Source organism: Habropoda laboriosa, unplaced genomic scaffold, assembly GCF_001263275.1.
Source record: "Habropoda laboriosa isolate 0110345459 unplaced genomic scaffold, ASM126327v1 scaffold423, whole genome shotgun sequence".
NCBI classification, from domain to species: domain Eukaryota; kingdom Metazoa; phylum Arthropoda; class Insecta; order Hymenoptera; family Apidae; genus Habropoda; species Habropoda laboriosa.
Genome location: NW_017100606.1, coordinates 632,300 through 645,076, shown reverse-complemented (window position 1 = coordinate 645,076; position 12,777 = coordinate 632,300). Strand labels below are relative to the sequence as shown.

General features: G+C 34.3%; 1 protein-coding gene across 1 annotated transcript in view; it reads right to left on the bottom strand.

Annotated features, from left to right (window-relative positions):
• Nucleotides 1-12,777, bottom strand: part of LOC108576714 (protein sickie) — a 334,182-nt gene that overhangs the window by 93,546 nt on the left and 227,859 nt on the right. The gene's annotated exons all lie outside the window — the stretch shown is intronic.

Genomic DNA, 12,777 nt, shown 5'->3' with positions numbered 1-12,777 from the left:
ATTTTTAAAATTGTATTAACATTTCAACATTTTTTTGATTTGTAAAATGAAACATACATTTTTAGAATCTAGAAGTAGAAAAGTTCCATAGATATTGTACTATCGATTAGTTTTCTCTGTAGTAGCATTCGAAGGCTCAGACCTTCGTTCAGATAACACTTTTATAAGGGAATTAACACAATAAGGACCAGCCGGGTCAAATTTACCTAACTTTCCGAAAGTGAATTTTTATGTAACTAAAAGGTGATTAAAAAATTTGATTCGTATCGAAATGAAATAGAAATGAAATGCAGAAAATATGTTCACTTTTTTGGAAAGCTGCTGATGGGTCATACCTTATTTTGTCAATTAATTCATTAAATTCTCGGATATTAGATAATGTGCGATATTAGGTAATATTGCAATCGATTGATTTGATCAGCCATCTAATTATAAATGATAGAATGATAATAATTCCTTTGTTTTTCTTAGAAGATATTCTGTAAGGTCAATAACGCCTTGCATTCTATGTAACTTTGTAACAAATATTCCGTTGTCTCGAAGCAGTTACTCCAGCACGTCTGTTTTTCTGTTTCGACGAAGAGGAGACATGGAATTAAATGAGATTTGTAAGAAATTCGAATGCGACTCTTCCGTACCTTTAGCGTTAATCTATCTACAGGATATCCACTGCTATGCACTGGTCTCCTTGCAGGAGGCCATTACGGAGGTAAAATGAAGATACAAATGTTGTACAAACATGGTGTCAAGAACCGATACTTAATAAGATATAAACTTGTCAAAGTGTAACGAAACCTGAACTGATAGATTTATCGAATGTGTAGATCAACCCTGTCTATCAGTGCTTTTGTTTAAATGAAAGAATTTTCTCTGGTGAGCATGTACAAGTTAAATCTTTAGTCTTCGGTTGTTAGTACTGGAAATCGAATGTTGCAATGGCTTTTGCATTTAGTAAATACACCGATATGCATGTAGTATTTGGGAAATAGACAGAAAACTATCGTAATCGTGTGATACCAAATTATAAAACTTTTGATGTTTATTGACTGACAATTAGGCGAAACTGAACAATGGACACGAAATAGTGTAGATACAGTTGCACCGCATTGTAAACATATTGCTGAAGTTGAAATCTTCATTATCTCATTGAGTATCGGTTTTTGACACCATGTTTATACATCATTTTTGTCTTCATTTTACATCCCTAATCACCTTCTTTAAGGAGAGCAGAGAAAAATGGGTATGAGCACATACACTGTAAGTATTAGGGCACCGAATGTGAAGTGAACTTGAGTTGTTACAAAATTATTAAGATAAACAAAAATTATTCAGCCTGCAGTCTCGTAATAATAACAAATAAATAGTAATAAAGTGAACTAATATGGAACACTGTGCAGGAAGATCTCGATTTTTACTTGTCTCGTGTTTTTCTTTCTTTTTTTCAAAATGAGCAGTCTAATGTTTGTATTTTCCTTTAACAATCTTTTACGTTCCTGTGAAAGTATCGTAAAATCGCTCCGGAATCTCACTTTTTATACATTTTTACGTCGATATACACTACTGAATCTGCTACTAATTTTTCACAGACTTGACATCGATATTGTGGAGGTAAATAGCAATTTATCTCATATCGATTGATTTGAACGATACGAAATTCGTTAAAAAATTCCTAAAGCTGCTGACTTTTTTCTGGGAATTTTTGTGCAAATCCAAACTTTGGCCGGTAGTGTACGTTTCCAGAAGAAAAATGTTGAATACTGAAGCTTGAAACAACCGTGAACATTTTGGTTGCCTACACAATGGTTAAAACCGCGGGAACTTTCAGAATGATCTAAGTATAAACACTTTATAGAATACTTCTGTTTCTATAAAAGCGATTCACTTTTACGTATGTGCGGTACGTCGAGAATAAAATACGATTGAATATGAAACCAGGATGAACCGTTACATCTAACGAGTAAATACTTCAGCATGTCACACGTAGCGTTGTATCATTTTACCGACAAGGTCCCCTAATTATGCGCATTAATTTACAGTCTAAGAAGGGAATCACACAATGACAGAAGTTTTTCTTGTAAAATTTTTGCTGATACCGATTAAGCTCGGAATGGGATATCGGTGCTGCTGCAATCACACGCGCGACCTGGGTCAAGGACTTCCGGTGAGGTTGATTTCACCATTATCGATTCTCGAGCGCCAAGTTTGCAAGAGTCAGAACCCTCATGCTACGTTTCAGAATAGGTCGCTATAGGCTGCGGCTGTGCTCGAAGGGGTACAAAACCTCTGTTCGCTTCTAGTCAGTCGGTTTACCATTTAAACTGCAAAAATACTACGAATCTAGTACGCTCACTTTTAACGTTAACCAAAATATTCGTTTCCTTAGTTTGAGCACATTTTTCGTTCGTAAATGAAACGTACACATATCCCTCGAATTACACGGTAGATACGTTCCACACAAAAATCGTGCAAAACGAGACAGAGCTCGCATATAGAAAAGAAGGATCGGAACTAAATTTTAAGCCGTGTAAATCGAATCAAAGAATACAAAGAAAATTCGTGGATACGTTCGTAATAACCGTGTAAAATGAGACAAGGATCGTACGGAAAAATGGATCGATGCTCTAGTACATCCAAAACGTATTCAAAGACGTAAAGTTTGTATGTTTTCAACTCATTTATTTATTTACAAGAAGGAAAAGCACATAAACGTAAACAACTTTTCTTTAACAAAAACAAGAATAATGTAAAAATAAAGAGGTGAAAAAATAAAAACAGTCTTCAATCTTCGTCAGAACACTCAAAACCTGGGACTCGTATTTTCTTTGCTTGTGGAACAGTATCACTATCCGAGTCGCTAACATTAATTTCTCACGGTTAAATCCGTCGTTGAGTTACAAAAAAATACATAAAAAAATGCATAATCGAAATAAAACACAAAATGTTTTTTTTTTGAAATTTGAAAACCGTGTTAACGCGAAACCGTGTAATTCGAGGGACGGGTGCAAATTGAACACCGAATAGGCTAGTAACTATGGAAGTTTGTTAATTTTCTGAACGTTCTCTATAAACAATATTCTGGTTGTAACACGTATTATGCTAAATAAAGTAAAATGTATTATGTAAAATTCTTTTTTACTGTAAAAAAAAGAAAATTTTCCAAATGCAAGATTACTAAGATCATTTTTCATTCATTATTACTCACAATGAGTAAGCATAAAAGCTGAAGTAATATTGGCGAAAGCTACTTATGCCTATTAATTAAGAAGAAATCTGGTTTAAAGTTGCTAGAGACTTTTGCGTGCCACGTCACTGAATATACTCTTCACATATGAGCCGTTCAGTGCGCAAATCGATTAACTCCATAAAATGAGAAGTCGAGAAATTATTATAAATATAAAAAGTTATGACTATACCAAGTGCTTTGACACTTAAATTTCAGATTTTTCAAAAAGTGGAGTTAATCGATTTGTGCACTGAACGGCTCATATGGGTATTTGTCTTCTTCTCAACGTCAATTTATGCACAATTTTATGTTTCCAAGACTTTTAATCACGCTTAAGAATACATCGTTGCTGCGTAATCGTTCGATTATGCTCGTATGCCTGATGATCACTCTCTAGACTGATTAATTTCGGCGCGAAAGGTAATCAGGAGCCGCGAAAACGGGTGTCCTGATCATCCATTCCGGTTCTGGCACAATTAGGGAGGAACTGTTTGAAACAAGACTGACGTAAACGAAGGCATCGGATAACCCTTGATTTTCAAAGGCTGGCATTATTTTCGGAATTCGGGCAAGAACTCGTCTGAGAATTTAATCGCCACATCGGCGCAAAAGGTGTTCTTTGTGAACGTCATCGTGGCACGTTCCGTTTTACATCGATAAACTGACGTGTAACGCCTCTTCGAATACCTGCTGATGAGATATTGCCCTTCTCGGTAGCTATTCGGATACATTTTGTCTCACTTCGAGCAGTATCTCATATTGTGCTCTTGAAGAACAGAAATGCTTCACTTTTTGAATTCTGTCGAAATTTATCATTTATTGTTTAGTATTCTTCCGAATTCTACTGAAATTTATTATTTAGCATTCTTCTGAACTCTATTGAAATTTATTATTTAGTATTTCTCTGAAATTCTATTGAAATTAATTCTTTATTATCTTCTGGAATTCTACTGAAATTTATTATTTATTCTTCTTCTGAAATTCTATGGAAATTTATTACTCATTATCTTCTGGAATTCTACTGAAATTTATTATTCACTATCCTTCTGAATACTATTGAAATTATTTGGAATTCTATTGATTTTTATTTAGAAATTGATAATCATCACTGATAAAGTTCATATTCAATTGTGAAGATATTGAAGATTTAAGAAACCCAATACGCACTCAAGTGTTTGCATAATTATCTACACAATTAACTGCCCAAGTGAATCAGACCCTAATATTACAAAAATTATCGAAACGACAATTGAGCCGTTCAGTGCACAAATCGATTAACTCCATAAAATGAGAAGTCGAGAAATTATTATAAATATAAAAAGTTACGACTATACCAAGTGCTTTGACACTTAAATTTCAGATTTTTCAAAAAGTGGAGTTAATCGATTTGTGCACTGAACGGCTCATATATGACTCACTAAATGGTAATATCCGAACCCCTTTCTGATTAAGGACCAAATAAGATATGCGCCAAAGTGCTTAAAACGTTCAGGAAATATCGCATTTCCTCTTTTCATTTACTACGTAAGTTGATCTTCCAAATGGCAAGTGACTAGAAAAAACGCTTCTTTCTATTTTACTGCACGTATCGCAAACATACTCTGAAAAGGCTGTAAGTCAGACGAAAGGTTCTCGTGGATAAACTGACCAGATTTTCTGGAGGCAACATTTTGTCGGATAACCTGTTAGATTTATCAGTCAGTTAGATATAACAAAAATTAATCTAACGCCTTACTAGGAAGTATATATATTACTTTTGTATACGTTCGGAGAAATCCGTTTAGCCTTACCACCTCTGTTTAGTAGAGATCTAAATGTTTATGATAAGTGACAAAAGGCCCTTCGGTCCCAAGCGGGGTCGTAGACAATATTAGGGCGTTGCGTAAGGAGCATTCTCAGTCGGTATACAGTGCTCTTACCATCAAGTAGAAAAGCGAACCTTCCTTGTGTCCAATAAAAAGTTTATAGTTTAAAATAAGGATTATTAATTATTTAACAACCAATAACTCCCATAATCCAATATAATGTCGTATGCCTCTCTCCTATCTTTCATTAGTTTTTAGTCATCCTGCCTTCTTTCCTTAACTGTAAACAAATTCGCATCATCCTAACGTTAGTCACCCCGAAACCTAGACCTCCACATCATCCTTTACTCATCGCTGAACCTAGACCTCACCGCCTCTCCCTACATTGACCTCTGAGACCAACCCCTACTCTCGTACTTACCGAACCTATATCTAGAAACCTTTTCCGTCGAAACAGCAGATTTTTGTCTAGTGGTCTTCACGCACCGAACGTCACCGAACTGTCTAATAAAGTCGAATAGTACTACGCGCAGAATAGCTCCCTTATTTCGCCCCAGTTTCCGTCAGGCTCTCCTACCGCGTACCTATTGAATATAATAAACCAACGCAAGGAATCGCGAGCCGCGGAATACAACAATAACCAACCGCCTATTGACACTGAGTCACCAAGCCACTCTTAAGAATTAACTGTCCCCGCTGACTGTCCCTTCAAAGTCCTGTCCAGCAATTCGTCACCAGAACCAAGTTCACCTTCTACCCCAAATCCCTTCCTTATAAGTACACCCGAAAAATCCCTCAGAAGATCATTATAGAAACCAAGCGAGTATAGTTTAGAGCTGTCGATCTAGTACACAGCAGAAAACCACAACGTCTCTTCCCTTCGTGAAGTTCGCGCCTCGTAAATTCGGAGTTCGCGAGTGTAAGTGTCATCGTTAAAGTAAGTTATATTGCTAAAATATAATCGACATCTACCTTCCTCCCCGGATTCCAACAATTTATATTAAAGAAGAGAAAAGCAGATATATTTTCATAACTGTAATGAAATAAAATTACATTTTAATTTAATTGTCGTATTTAACGAATTTAAAAAAATAAACAAATCAAATTCTTTGCATTTTTGTTATTAAATATAGTGATTGCTTAATACTTAAGTACCTAATACTTAAACAATGGTTACATGTATTTATTTGAACAAGAAATTGCCTTAAATAATTCTACATTGTTTAAAATTGTCCAAACTTAACAATTAATATGTTTTTCAAAGTATCGAACCCTATTTGACTTTTTTTCATTGTCCAAATCTGAGATATTCAATTAGTTTTATATATATTTACAGTTGGTTTTCTTAAAATCAGTGCAGCATTCAACACAAAATTGAAATCAGCATGTCTGGTCACTTTACGCATGGGTCAAACCCAGCTTCTTCTCTAAATACAGCTTTTTGAAGGCGTGTTCAAACTGATGGAAACACGTCAACGGTAATTCCCCGAGCTTATATTATCGGTGAAGAAACGATCAAGGAACAATAAATATTCGACGATCCCTTTGCCATGGGGCGACACCTACTACCCTGAAGATTCAAATAAACACAGATCTCCTTTCGAGAACGAAAAACTACGACGGCTACGCTTTTCATTCTTCCGTTTCTAGATGGTTTATATTTAGAAACGCTCTCGTAGAAACATTTCTCTCTTTTCACGAAATAAATGTTATTGTTGCGATGCTGTTAAGGTGTAGTCCGAAAGTGTTTCGAATACGTGGAAGAAATGTTTGCAAATGAATTTAAGAGCATAAGTAATGTTTCGATACGATGAATATATCATCGATTAATTATCGAATAGAAATAAATGAATTTAATTTCGTTAATAAATGAGTTTAATCTTAGGATTTTAAATAAATGAATTTAATTTTATCAATGATCGAGTTCAATTTCTGGATTTTGAGTAAATGAATTTGATTTTATTAATAAATGAATTTAAGAGTATTAGTGAAGTTTGATACAGTGAATATGCTTTCGATTAAAAATTGTAGGCGTAAAAATTATTTAAATTGTTAAAAACATGTCAAAAGCATTTGAATCTGCTTTACAGTGATCCTGATAATAATAATTTAGTTTCTGTTGTGAAAGTAGATGAATTAATAAAACAACGTTTATAATTCGTAAGTTAATATCAAAGCAGATTACTTATCGATGTTAAATTAATCGCAGCGAATAAATATTATGACATTTGAAAGCAAATCTAGCAATCTTCTTTCGCTTTTCCTGATCAATTCTTGACAGAATGTCCAGACTTGTTATATTCAGAAGCCAAAGTGACTAACTCCATTAAATAAAATTTATTAAATTTTTTTAGTTTATGCAGAATTAAGCACCGTGCTTCGATACTAAAACTGGAAGAATATCAAAACGTAGAGTTTATCATTTTGGCTTCTGAGTGGCTCAATCTGTTGTTTGGGCTTAATATACCTGCCATCTACTGACTACCATCATTGCAAATATGCTAATTTGCATAGAACAATGGAAACTATATCAATGGAATAGAATGAACGGTTAAAGTGAAATACATATGCAGATAAGATTTTTTTTAATAGAATAATATGACTTAAATCACGGTATTACAATTTTTTCTGATATATATACTCACAACCCTAACTCTGTGAATGTATTTTTAGCGTCTTTAAACCGTAAGCGTGGGTCATTTATGTTCGACGCGTCTTTTTAATGGGCGAAAGTCTTCAAAAAAATTTTTTAAATTCATATAGCTGCCTTAAACATTTTAAATAAGATTTCACTGCCCAGAACCTTTTTCTCAGGACGAGGAACAAAAGTCCGTTACTTATTGCCAGACTACGGATTTTTACGCATTTATGGAAATTTTGGAAGCAGAAAAATACGCAGAATGCACATAATAGGCAAAAATATGTAAATAAAACTAAAATATAGTAGTCGTTGAAATATTTAGCGAATAAAACAATTGCCTATCCAGCTTCTGCTGTTTCAATTATATTCACAGAAAATATAAATTTGCATAAAAATCCGCAGTCTACATTACCTTCCGAGTCAATGGAGTCGAGGAACGAACAAAAGCCCGAACGAAATTGACCCACGTTTATAGAGTGACAAATAAACCAATAAAATGCGAACTATTCTGAAATCAGTCATTTAAATAGAAAAAAAAAACTCACCATTTGATACTTTAATCGGTTGACGTATCACGTATTTCCACCACTATATCAACAATGTTTCTAGTAGTTTCACAGTAACAGATCAATCAACGCTAATATACACATGTTCCTTACACTTTCGTACTATTACAAAACAGTGCTTCTAACTAGATCATGTGTGAATTTTTTTTATTATCAATCACTCATTTCGACACCACTATGCAATTTACGAAAGCAGAATTTCGATAGACACATTTGACAGAGTTATGATAAGCCTAAGGTAATCGCAAGCAATTGCAAACTCTTGCTGATGCATATTAAATAATTGCCGATAGAATTGTACGCGTATCGTCAGTCGTGGCATTTAATTTCACGACAATTCGTCAGATTTGGAAAAGTACCTTTGACAATCAAAACTGCGTAAGCTCACAGATACACGTGTCGATGAGTTTCAAAGGATCGATAACAGCGAAATACCTGTGTGAACATCGAATGCGTCATTGCACGGGATAATCAAGGGATAGCCCTCGAGCAGAACCACCCTTGTTACCCTCGACGACTACTGCAATTTAACGGGGGTACTTATTTGTTTCAGACACTTCCCGTTCAACGAATTTCACGTATCTCTCGATATTCGTTTAATTTACCGTTTCAACGAATCTTACATTAGATCTCACTAATATACGCATATTTTCGGATTAACTTGAGAATATCATCCTGCTACGAGAACCTCGGTAAATACAATTTATAAGAAACAACATAGCAACACTGAAATTTTGGTTTATTGAAAAAGTCAACACTATTCTTTTGCTGAAAGTTTCACTGTTGCGTTAATATCACCGAACGTTATGCAGCACAGATGTATGAATATGTTAACAAGTTTGTACCAATTGACACGAAATACCGATAAATATTCATCATCGTAACACAGTGTATATTTCATTTCGTATGAAATTAACTAATTCTCTCGAGCATAAATTACAAAATCCTGCTTTTCGAAGAGCATCACGGCCAAGCGGAAAATAATTCCGGTTTTTGCGCAGTGAAAGAACCGAAGGAAATTACAAACGGACAAACAAAATTACCACCGTTGCTGATATTTAGCACCACCTTCGACGAACGTTAACTGCCGACTGCGAGGGTCGACGATCCATTGCTCACCGGTCCCCCCCACCACTTCATGCCCCGGTACTACTTACTAACGCTCGGCTACTGAATATGTACTCCGTCGGTTGTACAGACCGCGACAAAAAATAATTTTTCTATCAATAAAATATCAACAAGTCACTGTTCGCGTTTATTCAACTGGCTAAAAATAAACACGTGTGCTGTTTAGACGTTACACTTCCACCGTAGGACAAGAAGTTCAGTTAAGTTTCCTGCGTTTCCTTATTTCACGGTGTAACAGAGGTGCGACGAAACTTAAAAACGAGGTTTATCGTATTGTACGAGGATAGTACAGTCGGTGAAAGCAATGTACCGAGGTTGTAAAATTGGTTAGGCGTCCAAAGTATGTATACAGGCACGTAATCCAGACGTCGAAACTGCAGTTCGAGGGAGATAAGAAGTTCGAGCCACGCTCAGGGCCGTACCATGTCAATTCGGAAATGGTTCTTTTGTTGCGGCGTGTTTAAAAACATTTGTCTGCGGTTTAACTGTCGGCCGACGAAGCTAGGTTATCTGTCTAGGTATTTGCGTGTGTGTACGGTTCGTGGTATGTACAGGGTGGGGCAAAAACTTTGTCCATTTATGGACCGTTATTATTATTTTATTAGAAAAGATTTTCACCGGCGACCGACGAAACCGGGTCATCTGTGACCCGTATTATTCGCGTGTAAGGTTTACGGGATATACAGGGTGGGGCAAAAACATTGTGCACTTGGAATATTACCGTTATTCGTAGTAATATGGAAAAACGTTATGTACAAAACTTAAATACTTTTATGTGAGTGAAGATGAAAAGGAGATTTCAAGATCATATCTACCTTTTTAAATGGGATGCTGTATTTTTTTTATATTGATATTCTGGCGATTTCAACATACTCCCATTAAAAAAAAAAAAAAAAAAAATGAGAGTTCCTGAGAAACGTAGTTTGATGTATTTGGATAAAAATTTGACGAAAAAACTGATTCGCTGATGTATAGACAAACAAATCTTATGATGGGTCAGAAATGACCCATCCGATGGTTAATCATTAACAATTACAGGTTAGCTTTTACTAATACGGCAATTACTATCGAGCAAAAGACAAGAGAGGCTTAATATCATATACATAGCTTGAATGAAAGATTCTAAGCAGCAGTTTTAAAAATTTTAAATATCGAAATCGTAAAAAATTTTAAATATCAATCGATGTTGCCCCGATCCCTTTTATTAATTTACGACGTCACTAATCGGTTCAACCAACTGTACATATTCAAGCCTTAGCCTTACCTTCTTTAGAAATATTATGGGAAAGAGGATGGTAAAGTCCCGTTTAATCAGCAACGATATTAATTTATTCGTATATTATAATATACATGGTCTGTTTAGAAATTACTGTTAGACCATTTAAATACACAGGGTGTTTCACTTGATTTAACGGCGTCAAACTTTTCTTTCCTTTGCTATACTTTGGAAAAACATTTTCTGTTAAAATTACATGGGTTCATTTAAACGATCGTACATTAAAGTAATTTTGTATTCCATGTATTTTACGTATGTAATTTTATTATACACTCTATGGTCATTTTCATTTAAGTTTTCTCTAACATAAGATGGTATTGTTTATTACAGCAAATAATAATAAGTTTAAGTAAGTTTGTTATATTCTTGTCTAAATAAAGTTACAAAGTTTTATGGAAGACGTTTCTTTAATTACCGGAAGCGGAAGACTCTGTTTCGAGTGATCAAGTCAGATTGGGCTGCATTTATGTATTTATGTAAATAAGCAAAAGAGTTCGAAACATAATTTTAACACTATTGAACGCGTTGTATGAAATTATCTACGATATATTTCAATTAATTTAGTATTTCAAAGTCAACAGAAATGTCGGGTAAATAGCCTCCCTTAGTCGTGATTCTCAACACTTAGAGTCCGCGCGATAAACGGTGTTTTTGAGGTTTTTTTTAAAACGTGTTAGTCAGTGTGTGTTAACGTCCCGAAAGAAAGTCCAAATCTGCAAGGCTTATTCACAGTGTGAATAAATATGTTCCGTTTAAAAAGAACAAACCTAACCTTGAAATCTCCCCCACAACTATACACGCGAAAAAACTATTTATACCACATCATGTCCCCCATCATACCAAACAACTTTTGCAAGAACATTTTTTCTACAGCTTTAGTTCCTTCCGAGATATTCCACCGTGTCCAGTTAAAAAAGACACCCGGTATATATGTATCCGAAAAACCTAGCAAAGGGGAATAGCACTCTGAACGTTTCTTAAAGTGCACATTATTCTTATTTTTCAAAATAGTCTCTTAGTTGTAAAACTAAGTTAATTTTAGTTAAAATAAAATCGTGTATTCTCTACACACGTACCTGTGAGTTTCTAACAAAATAATTCAATATTATTTTCACAATACGGGAATTAATTAGGAAATAATGTTATTTCCTAACAACGAGTAACTTTTTCTGCTTTTACGAGTTTGGTGTCTACTAAAATTTGCTGATAATTCAAAATTAATTATTTTTCTTTTGTATTAGGTCATCCCATAAGTTCGTGTCAAATTTTATAATACAGATCAATATTTCTCGGGAACCTTTAAATTTGATTTAAAAAAAAGAAAAAATAAGCGTCTTCTCATTCCACGGCTTTTTTTTTTTTTGGTAAGATTATGTCGTCACTATAGAATTTCCTTGGATTTTCATTAAAATATTTTTCGCTTTCGGCACGAACTTACGGGATAACTTAATACTTATTTTTCTTCATACTGAAGAGTTAAACAAATTATAAAAGAATTGCGCATAATTACATGTAAATTTTTAATTATCCATTGTTCAGTTAACTCATAAATTTTTTTTAACCTTCACGGAATATTCCATATTTTGCATGGTTGTAACATAGAAAGGAGGTTATTAAAATATGAAAAATGCTGCCAATTTCGTAAATATATACAATTAAAAAAAATTTACTACTAAGTCAGTATTCAGGTAACGTGACTTATATTCAAAAAGGATCAAAGAAACGTTGTTTCGCAAACGACAAGGCACCATGCGAGCCACACCCCTTCGCTTTTCACCCTTTCCGCTTTCTTTGGCTGAAAGGTGTGACAGTTCAGGAAGCGGAGAAAAATGTTATTTCAAAACTGATTACTTGGCGAGGAAACAAAGCTGATAACCGATCTTGCTTGGTCAGAAATTTTTGATTCGAACCAACGAAATTGAGGATTATAGGTTAGTATTATATTACTTAACTTGATCATTCATTTTTAATAAAAATCATATTAATTGCAGTAACTATAAGATTGACAATTTATAATATTATTTCAATTTCACTTTATTCAATAATAATTACAACTATTTTTATTAGAGGATTAATAGTATTACTTGTATATTTTATTAGAGTAGTAAATAGAGCATGAAAAAAATATTTGAATACAT